General features: G+C 35.5%; 1 pseudogene; it reads right to left on the minus strand.

Annotated features, from left to right (window-relative positions):
- Positions 1–480: 480 nt before the first annotated feature.
- LOC107710311 (cilia- and flagella-associated protein 44-like) lies at positions 481–10,776 on the minus strand (annotated as a pseudogene).
- Positions 10,777–11,045: the final 269 nt, after the last annotated feature.

Raw genomic sequence — 11,045 nt, forward strand, 5'->3', positions numbered from 1 at the left:
TTGCAGCTGCTCCTCCACATGCAGACGATGTTCACACAACCTCAGTGTGTTCTCAAAAAGCTCAGGATCACAGTCTGAAACACACAGGACCTATATTATATATTACATAATTTATATACATATATTTTTAATGTTTACGAAAGTCTGCATTTATCTGTTTAAAAATAGAGTAAAAATACAATATCATTAATCATTTTAAAGAACTATCATTTTTAGCAGCCATTTTCACGTGATCCTTCAGAAATCATTCTAATATGCTGATATGGTGCTTAAGAAACATTTATTATTATTATCAATGTTGAAAACAGTTGTGCTGTTTAATATTTTTGTATAAACGGTGATATATTATTTGATTAATTTTTTTTTTTTTTTATATAAATCTTTTGTAACATTATAAATGTCTTTACTGTCACTTTTGAGCAGTTTAATGTGTCCTTGCTGAATAAAAGTATTAATTTAAAGAAAAGTCTGATGCCAATTTTACTGACCCCAAACTTTTGAATGGTAGTGGATATAATGTAGTATATGTTATATATTAAGTACAATGCACAAGTGAACAACAGGGTGCAAACAAGATAGATTTGCTCTCTGGGGAGCAGGTTGATCTTACTTGGTGGGCACACACTGTCATCCAGGGGAGCTCCAGTCTCAGAGTCATCATAATCCTCCTCATTATCCCCATCTGATTCTTCATCAGAGTCTTCATCGCTGTCATCTTCCTCCTCTGTCGCATCACCGCCTGATGGAAGGAGAAACAAAACAAATATTACATTTGAATTAACAAAAACTTGACTAAAACTATTACAAACATTTTATTAATTGAAATAAAGCCTCTTAAAAATTAATAATTTTTTAATAATTGCAATCATTTAAAAAAAAATAATAGGAAGAATTATTATCAGACAGTAATAAAAATTGCTTAATTATATTGAAAATAATGGCAAATTGGCCAAAAAAAAACAAATAATCCAAGGGTTCCAATACATTTACTTTATGCAAAATATGACTTCTTTTTATTAGTTTTGTGGTGAAATGTGACTTTTAGACAGGTTATGTGAGTTTCACCCAGTGAGATACATAGAACACTTGCAGCTCACCGTCACGTCCATGTGTTTCTTTCTTCTTTGTACGCATGATCTTTTTCTTAAACACTCTGGTGAGGAATTCCTCAAACTTGTTGTTCTCCCCCAGTGAGGCCTGAAAAGTGGCTGCGATTGTTTTCTCCTTCCCTTGGAGTCTCAGGATGTCTCTCTTCTTCAGCTCCATCTGCTTCTTATAGTCATGCATTTTGGCTCAGCTTATTTTAGTTAAAAAGCCACAAAAATCATTTAAAGAGGTTGTCACAACAATACTTTTTTTTTGTTATGAGATCCACTTGCCTAATGTTGGTGATGTTAGAAGTTTTTCATTTCATTTTGATGAATTTCAAACATTTGACTCTTACTAAAATGTTTTTGGTTGTAAAAATTACAGTTTCGTTCACAAAAATATGCAAAAAAGGAGAAAATGTACTCTACCGTTCAAAAGTTTGGGGTTAGTAAGAATTTTTTTTTTTTTTTAATTGATACTTTTATTCACCAGGGGTGCATTAAATTTATCAAATTTAAAATCTTACAAAATATTTATTTTTCAAATAAATGCTTTTCATTTGAACTTTCTATTTATGAAAGAATCCCCAAAAATGTGTCATGGTTTCCACAAAAATATTAAGCAGCACAACTGTTTTCAACAACAACAATTATAATAAGAAATGTTTGTGCAGCAAATCAGCATATTAGAATGATTTCTGAAGGATCATATGACATTGAAGACTGGAGTAATGATGCTGAAAATTCAGCTTTGCCATCACAGGAATAAATTACATTTATATATTAGAATAGAAAACAACTGTTGATTGTAAATTGTAATAATATTTCACAATAATAACATTTTAACTGTAGCCTTCTTTCAAAAACTATAAAAAATCTTACAGACCCCGAAACTTTTGAACGGTATTTCTTTTGAATGGTGAGCTCCAATTTTTATTTTGAAAATTTTATAAAGATTTATTAAACAAAAATATTAAAAATGTCAAAAATATCTAAATTTATCAACACATATGGCAACATCATATTCTAATTATATATTCTGACTGTTACATAGTTTACTGTCTATAATATATTACATTTACAGTATTAATTCTATGTTTATTCTATGTCATAAAGTTTATGTTTCGGTTCTAGAAAGTTTCATTTTTGCTGATACATTCACCTTGTTTTCCAGTTCCACTAACTGCACTCTCTTCTTCTCCACATTCATCCTCAGGTGCTCAGGAACAGTAAAGTCTTTTGCTGACTTCAGCTTAAAGTCACCCATTTTCTCCTTAGCCAATCGGATCGCTTCCACATCCTTAGGGTCCTCATAGTCCTCACTAGCAGTGTTGCCAATTTGGGGATTTTGTCGCCAAATTTAGCTACTTTCTCATTGTAGCTGTGATTTTATTTTTTATTTTTTTTGCGACAAGGAGCTATTTTAACTATATTTAAATAAAACTAGCGATTTTTTGGCGATTTTTTATTTTTTACTTGGCTACGTTTCTGAAACATCTGTGTATTTGACAAATATTGCATTTAAATCACTTCATCTGTGATAGGGTATGCAAACACCACGTGAGTATCACTAACGGGAGCAGAAAGTGTCCGGCTTGACGGCTCCGTTTTTCAACTCCGCCCTACACCCTCCGCTACTCTCGTTGATCGCCGTCTGTAGCCGTGCTTCAAGTCGAACGCACCTAACGAGTCTGCGCAGTGAACACACCAGTACGCCAATTACAAGCATCAATCAAGATGGCAGAGAAAAAATGAACATCTTGTTTTAACCACGGACACAAAAGTTATACCTTTGACAAGCATTTCCTAATTTCACTTCAGAATTTTTTGTTATACTTAATCTTTTGTTATATTTTTTATACTGTCATCATTTGTAAAGTATATATATATATTTACTTTCCTTTACCTTTACCAAATTTACCTGTATTTACTTTGTTTTCATATTTGGCGACTTTTTGTGAAAAATGGAGACTTTTGAGGGTGGTTCTAGAGATTTTTTGAGGGAGGGTTTTGGCAACACTGCTCACTAGGCTTAGAGGCATAGCTGAGGAAGCATTAACAATGTCACACACACACATAAACACAGAGAGAAAGACACACACACACACACACACAGGTACTTACAGCTCTGCCCACTCTTTTTTCCTCTTCTCTATCATGGCTCGGGCTTTCTCTGCCTTCTCGGCTGCTTTGCGGAGTTTTTCTGCCTCTCTGCTGGCCAGTTTACGGGACCCTGACTGTCACTGCATGCTTCCTGCCTGCATCCCCGGATCTTTTAGCAGCTCATCCTGCACTGCTTAGAAAGACAGAAGGAGAACGATGACTGCACACACACACTCCTATAAGCCTAAATGTTAATTTAACACACTAATCCTGTCTCACGTGAATTGTTGCTGGCTTCTTTGCCAGGCTGTGCTTTGTTCTGCCAGTGCTCTTGTTCCCTGGGTCCGCTCTGAGATGCTGCTGTGCCATGCTGGTGCAGGTGCATTTGTATGGCAGACAGAGCCAGCAGCCTGTAGTTGGAGACCTTATGTCCACTCTTAAACGCATGGACTGTGACTGTGTCCTCCACCACTGACTCCCAAAACCTACAGAGACAACAGCAATACGAAATTATAAACAAAAGCTGTGATTCTCAATTGCTTCTTCCTACAATTCAATGAGAATAAATGAGATTTATAAATTGGGATTTACAAAAATTGGCTTAGATTTGTATTTTTTGGTATTTATTTTTATAGCCCTATATTATTACTGTAGGTCAACAATTGCCTCAGTTGTGTCTACTTTTATTTTTTTATAAGAAGGTTTATGAGAAACATCTTTAAATATATTTAGTTCACTCAAAAATGAAAATTCTGTCATCATTTACTCATTCTCATATAAATTCAAACCAATATGACTTTTTTTCTTCTTTGTAAGTAATTTACGTACGTTCAGTGTTATTTTGGACCCCACTGACTTTCATTATATGGACAAAAATGGTTGAAACATTCCTCAAAATATCTTCTTTTGTGTTCTACAGAAGAAAGAGTCAAACATGTTTGGAACAACATGAGGGTGAATAAACGACAGAATGCACATTTTTTTACCTTATCTATGAAATTTCAAGAGAGACAGAAAGGCAAAAAAGCAGTAAGTGGAATTGAGAAGAAAAAAACATGTAACAGTATAAGAATGGAGAAAACATGGCTCTGGATGGAAGTGTAGTACATGGTCTGTAGCTTGTTAAGGCCGATGCGGTGTTTCTCCTCCTCCCAGGCGAGTTCTTTCCTGACTTCCATCACTCTCTCTTCTGTCTGTCTTTCAGTTTCCTCGCGGAAGCTCAGGTCCAGTTCAAACTCCTACAAACACCCATCAAATATTATGTTAGATCATCGTGTCTATGTAATCATTACACTGAAATAGGTGAGTGAGCGAGGAGGTGTGTGAGATCTATAAACCGTGCGATGGAGGCGGATGTGTTCAGGAAGGCTCTGGTTCTGCTCCAGTAAAGCTTGAAATCAACTCTGCAGTTCCGCCAGTTTCTTACGCCGTTCCTGTTTCCTCTGTTCTGCTTCCTTTTGCATGCGGTCCAGCTCTAGCTTCTGTTTAGCTGTTTCTATGCTGCACACACACACTTATGCTAAATAAACAAGCACCGTCTATGCATGATAATAAAAATGGAAATTTGGTTATTATATACTCATTATTTACTGGTGTTTTTGAAGCCCTATGGTACGATGGATACATTTTTTTTCCTTGTTTTTGCGATTAATTAAAACAAAATATTGTTTTCGTCTTGCTTTCTCATGATTATAGATTAAAATTACTTTTATTGAGATCACAATTTATTCATATTTAGAAAATAGAAGTCACAGTCCCATAACTGATTAAGAATTATTTGTAAATACTTAAATCAGTTAAATATAGGTCAAAATACATATAATGTTATAAATATTGAATAATAAATAATGAATAGCAAGGAAGCATTACTTTTTATCTGGATTTATTTTAATTAAAATCAAGAACAGTGAGAGTTTCTTAACAGATCTTAACATTACGTGAAATCTATGTTTTTTATATTTAATCTTTTTATTTATTTTTCATTATTTCTAATATTGCATTATGTGATATTTGTTTAAACGTTAAACACCTTGTAAATGGGACTGTTTTCTTAAGATACATATGTTCTTACCTCAAGTATAATTTTTTATGTTGTGATCATGAGAAAACAAGACATAATTTATTTTAGCATTATTTACATATATTTATGTAAACAAACAAACAAATATGAAATCGTTTTTATTTACAATGCAACTATGCAACTATGGTAAAATAATATTGCCACAGTGTTATCTATAATGTAACATAATGATTAAGATACATAATCAGAAATAAATAGTTATATCAAAATATTAACATTTAGAATGTTTTGTATAAAATATATTTTTTAATTATTATTAAAAAAAAGAAATGTACATCCCTTGTGCAGTACCTCTGTAGCCCACTGGGGGTCGGGTCACACAAATTATAGAAAGGCACTCGCCTTGACCCTTATTACTTGCTTTATTTAAATGCACATAGTCACCTGTAAGCAGACGGATCCTCTATGTCCTGCGCTGCTTTCTCCATCTCCAGCCCAACCTGTTTTCATGACAAAAGTGGTAGAGTAAAGTGGTAGAGAGTTGAAACACACAAGTACGCAATTACCCACCCACAACTGAAAAAAAAAACTAACCCATGGAGAGGGCACTTTGGCATGTTTGAGTATGGCTTTCTGGAGCTCCTTCTCTGGCAAACAGCTGAAGGAGAAGATGTTGCCATCCTCTCCTGCAGTCAGGTCAAATGTGTCATCAAAGCTGAAACGGATGTTGCTCACATGGCCATAGTGGTTGCCATGGATGCTGAGGGCCCAGTACACCTTTATGGAGCTGAGCTGATGGTCCGAGGCCTGTACAGGGTACGCCCAAATACTACCATCCTTCATGCCACATAACAACAAATGCCTACTTGAACTAAGATAAGGAGAGTAAGAAATCAGATATGATAAAAATCAACTAATTATTGACTAAAAATATTGACTTGAAATTGAAATCAAACCAGGACACTAATTCCTGGCTCAGTCCTGGGCTATTAGTGTAGAGACAGAAAAATCTCACTTGAAGGTGATGGTGAGAATGGGGTTATGGTCTGTGTCATGCACAGGTATGAAGGAAAAGGGCTCATCTTTCCTCTCTAATGGATCTTGGCTCTGCTTTTCAGGGAACTTACAGTGGTACAAATACCCTGAGTCATGGCCACCCTGAAAGAGAGAGAGGGAGGCATTTTAGTGACACATGTACAACCGTAAGTTACACTACCATTCAAAAGTTTGAGATCAGTAAGATTTTATAATGTTTTGAAAGAAGTCACCAAACATCTATTTGATAAAAAATACATTAAAAACAGTAATAATGTGAAATATTATTACAATTTCAAATATCTGCTTTATATTTTAATATATTTTAAAATGCCATGTATTCCTGATTAATTCCAAACTTTTGAAATGTAATGTATGACTGTGAGTGTATGTACCATAGACAGCCAGAATGACCCTGGTGTTGAGTAAAAGCCGCAGTGTAGAGGACTGGGTGGAGATGAAATGTAAAGAGGAGGCAGTTCCTCTTCTTCCTCATCCTTTTCTTCTTCCTCCTGTAGTTCCTCCTCTGTGGCCTCTGGCTTCTGCTCCTTCAATTTCTTCAAGCGTTTCTTCCTCTCTTTCTTCTCTTTTCTGGCCTGCCTGAGTGCTACCTCTGCATCTCTCTGAAAACAGACATATATCCATGTGCAGCAACATTACAGCGGCAGAACAATAAACAACGTAGTCATTACAGACCTTTGTGGTGATTTTAGTAATTGTGATTGTATCATCACAGTGCATATTAAGAAATCAATTGTATTAACATAAATGCAATAAATAGAATTAGAAAAATAAAAAAACATAAACTGATAAAACTTAAAAACAAAAATATATTATTATTATTTTATAAAAGGTTTTATTTTGAAATAACACATTTAAACAAAATAAAACAAAATCATTTTATAATTAAATTAAATTAAATTAAATTAAATTAAAAACAATACAAACTATAGGAGAAATAGAGAGAGAAAGTAAAAGAGAGAGTCAGTGGATAACCTTAATTTGGGACTTGATGCTGCTGAAGCAGAAATGCATTGTGGGAAGGTCTGAGAGCTAAAAAGGTGTTTCCACTAGTCTGAGCCCCAGGATCAAGACACTGAACTTCCACCACGTCACCATTTTGACAAAAGATCAACAGAGTGTTTTCTCCTTTAAACACATACACAAACCTCCAGTGTCAATAAATCATATATGAAACGATCACAACAAGAACCTCAGCAAGCTTCACTGCAAACAATCAACACTCACATGTGACTGAGGTGACCACTCCAGGCCTTGCACAGGACATGGGACAGTAACAAACCCTATTGGCCTATATCGTTCTCCCACCCTGAAGAAGAAGACAGTGCTGTCTGCACTCTAAAGAGAGAGAGAGCAAAATATCAAACACAGCAGAATATTTTGACACAAACCATATTCACTCACTCAACCCCTACCCCAGTAGCCATGATCTTTCTAGTTCTCTCAAACGCGATGGTGGTCACAGGTGCATTGTGGGGCTTGAGAGCTTGTCTAAGGCGGAGTTCAGCATCTCCAGAGTGTGTGCGTCCTGCAACTGGGTGCAAACTCTGAGTGTTATACAGCTCCAAGAGACGTACCACACCATCATCAAAACCCACAACCAGCAGACCCCCGGCAGTGTTCACCTGCAGAGACACACACACACACCATCAGCAAACAATATGCAGACATAGGGATGCACAAAATATTGGTACCATACTGGTCATCTTCCGATATTAGAGATTTTTGCATTTATCTGTATTGTTTGATATTGGATATTTATTTGTGATTTGATTTTTTACATTTAGATTACCTTTTAGAGTTCAGCTTTATTTCCATTACTGAAAACATTTGTAAAGTTTTAGTTTTAATTAAAAATAACAACACTGAAGAATTTAAAACAGCTGATTTTAATTTTTAGTGTTTTATTATTAATTTATTTAGACAAAATAGTATAGTGTTTTTATATTGGCCTTTTTTTTTTTATCTGATATTAATTTACATTACCATGTCTGAAGCCCATGTGAGTGTTGTCCCTCCTTGTTTGAAGCGGCTTACTGTGAGCTCTTTCTTTGAAAGAAAGTCAAACACCCTGACTGAGGCTGTGTAAGATAAAAAGGCATTTGTCAATGTTTATAGAAGCACATCATAGGTCTGTGTATGTGGGTGTGTGTTTGATCAATGTTAAATTAGTTCTTACAGTCCAAGGTTGTAGTGGCCATGAGGTGGCTACTTTCAGAAACATCCATGCCCTGAATGGCACCAGCGTGAAATAGGAAGAGACACTCTGGGTTCTGGGTCTGCAAAACAGAAAACATGCTTATCTGGCCTACCGTTATCTAAGCACCAGTTTAACATGACTCACAATGTTGGAGAATGAGAGATCCAGTTTCCAAATATAGCCATTGGAGTCCTCTTAAAATCAAACACAAAAATATATGTATTCAGACTGGGCCTTAGTTGCTTAAAAACATTGTCAAAAAAGAAAAAGAAACAATTGTATACCTAAGCAAACCAGATGGAGGTTTCTGGGATGGCACTCTTGACCATAGAGTACAAGCTGACATTACGGCCTATTATTATCTGATTCATGGGTTCAATCTCAAACAGGCCGCTGTCATCAATTGCATCTGCGGTGTCTATGGTCTCCAAGTTCAGCTCTGAGAAAAAAGTGGAGAAACTGCTTTAAAAAACTTTCAAAAACCAAAACATCCTCACCATGTAACAAATTTGCTTCAAATAAGCTTATCCTTTTTAGCAATAGCAACAATCAGTGAAGTAGCTGATTTCTCTGATAAGCAACCTTACTCTGACTGCTCCATCAGATCCTATGGTCATTAGTTCTCCCTCATCCAAGTTAAACTGGTAAATAGTTCCACTATGACATGTGTGTCCACCTTTACGGCATAATTCCACCTTTATCAGCCCCCCCTCCCAAAGGAGCATGTTCCCCCACTCTGACCCTGATACAACCTGAGAGACAGAAAGAAAATTCATTTCTTTAAAAAACTTATTCATTTAAAAGGTGTGTAGGTTTGTGTGTAAATATGCAAAATGTAAGAAGGTACTGAACCTTTCCATGGAAGCTTTGGAAGCTCCACATATCCTTCTATATCTGTAACTGTTGTTTATCCAAAACTTCCCAGCAACCCTTGCAACTTTAAACCAGTGAAGGTATTAGCCATTTCCCAGAATCTAAAAAAAAAAAAAAATTCTCTCAGCACATGCATACACTACCATTTAAAAGGGTCAGTAAGATTTCATGTTTTTGAAAGAAACATCTTATGTTCACCAAGACTGCATTTATTTGATCAAAACTACAGTAAAAACAGTAATATTGTGGAAATATTATTACAAATTATATTATTACAATTTAAAGTAACTTTTTTCTATTTGAATATATTTTAAAATGTAATTTTAAAAACATAGCAACAGTGTAAAGTCTAAAAATTATTTAATTCTTCAATTTCATGCAACTTGCTGAATAAAAGTACTAATTTGTTTAAAAAAATCATACTCGCCTCAAATCGTTGAACCTTAATATAAAAACAAAAAAACGTTTTAAATGCAAATACATAAGTGATTAGATTACATTAATACAAACCTAATGTGCCCAGTACCAGATGTAGTGAGCTGTCCAACACAGTCAGGTGAAAAGGTGACCCTGTAGACTTCCTGAGAAAAAGCTTTATTGCACAGTGTCACCTGTTCTTGCCTCCAGTCCCACAGTGCAAGCATGTAGTCTGGAGCTCCACCCACACTGGCCAGTAAAGAGCCATTACGATTACAATCCACAAAACTGTATGTGCTGCCTGTGCCACCTTCAAGTTAAACAAAACAAGCATGTATGATTCTGTCTCAAACCACATCTAGTTCAAATTTAAGTAATTCTGTCGTAATCCATCTGATCTGCCTCTGATGTCTGATGTCCTACCTCTAAGGATTCTGTAAGGCCACAGGGACGGGTACTCATATATGATGATGTTAAGCTGATGGCCTTTCTCTGCCACTGCAAAATACTGCTTACTTGGATGAGTCTTTGGAAAGAGAAAAGGAGATATTAGGTCTTCAAGTCCACAATAATCTGTATAGTAACCTCATAATTGTGCATAATAATCCATGTGTACACTATACAGTGTAAAATGAGTTATGATAATAAATGTTAATACGTCTAAGTCTGATAAGTTTTATGACCTTTCTCGTGTTGCTCATACACTCATATATCAAGGCCATTCTTTTTTGTTGTTGTTGTTGTTGATATTTTAATTTGACCTTGCAATTTCCATACACATTGTCATCTAAATGATATACCATAATGGCACCGATCCCACCCCCTCTGCTAGAGCGAATGTAACGCTGCTTTTTGGTGTGCACACGTCCATTAGGATAAGCAGATTCCCGGCTATGAAGGCCAATGCTCATCCAACAGCTGTAGGTTCCCTCTCCGCCCAGTCATAGCCAAATGAATGTCTGGGCTTAGTTTAGGGAGCAAATTAATTGAACAGATAGTCATGAATCCTCACCCTTCATCACAGCAGGGCATCACAAGGTGGCAGTATACTACAGGTCATATGTTTGGAATAACTACAGCTTTTATGTTTTTGAAAGAAGTCTCTTACGCTTACCAGGACTGCATTTATTTTATCAAAAAAACAGTCATATTGTGAAATATTATTACAATTTAAAATAACTGTTTTCTATTTGAATACATTGTCAAATGTAATTTATTCCTGTGATGGCACAGCTGAATTTTCAGCAGGCATGAATCCATTCTTCAGTGTCACATGATCCTTTCCAAA

This window comes from Sinocyclocheilus rhinocerous, unplaced genomic scaffold, assembly GCF_001515625.1.
Source record: "Sinocyclocheilus rhinocerous isolate Xijiao unplaced genomic scaffold, SAMN03320098_v1.1 scaffold897, whole genome shotgun sequence".
Taxonomy (NCBI): domain Eukaryota; kingdom Metazoa; phylum Chordata; class Actinopteri; order Cypriniformes; family Cyprinidae; genus Sinocyclocheilus; species Sinocyclocheilus rhinocerous.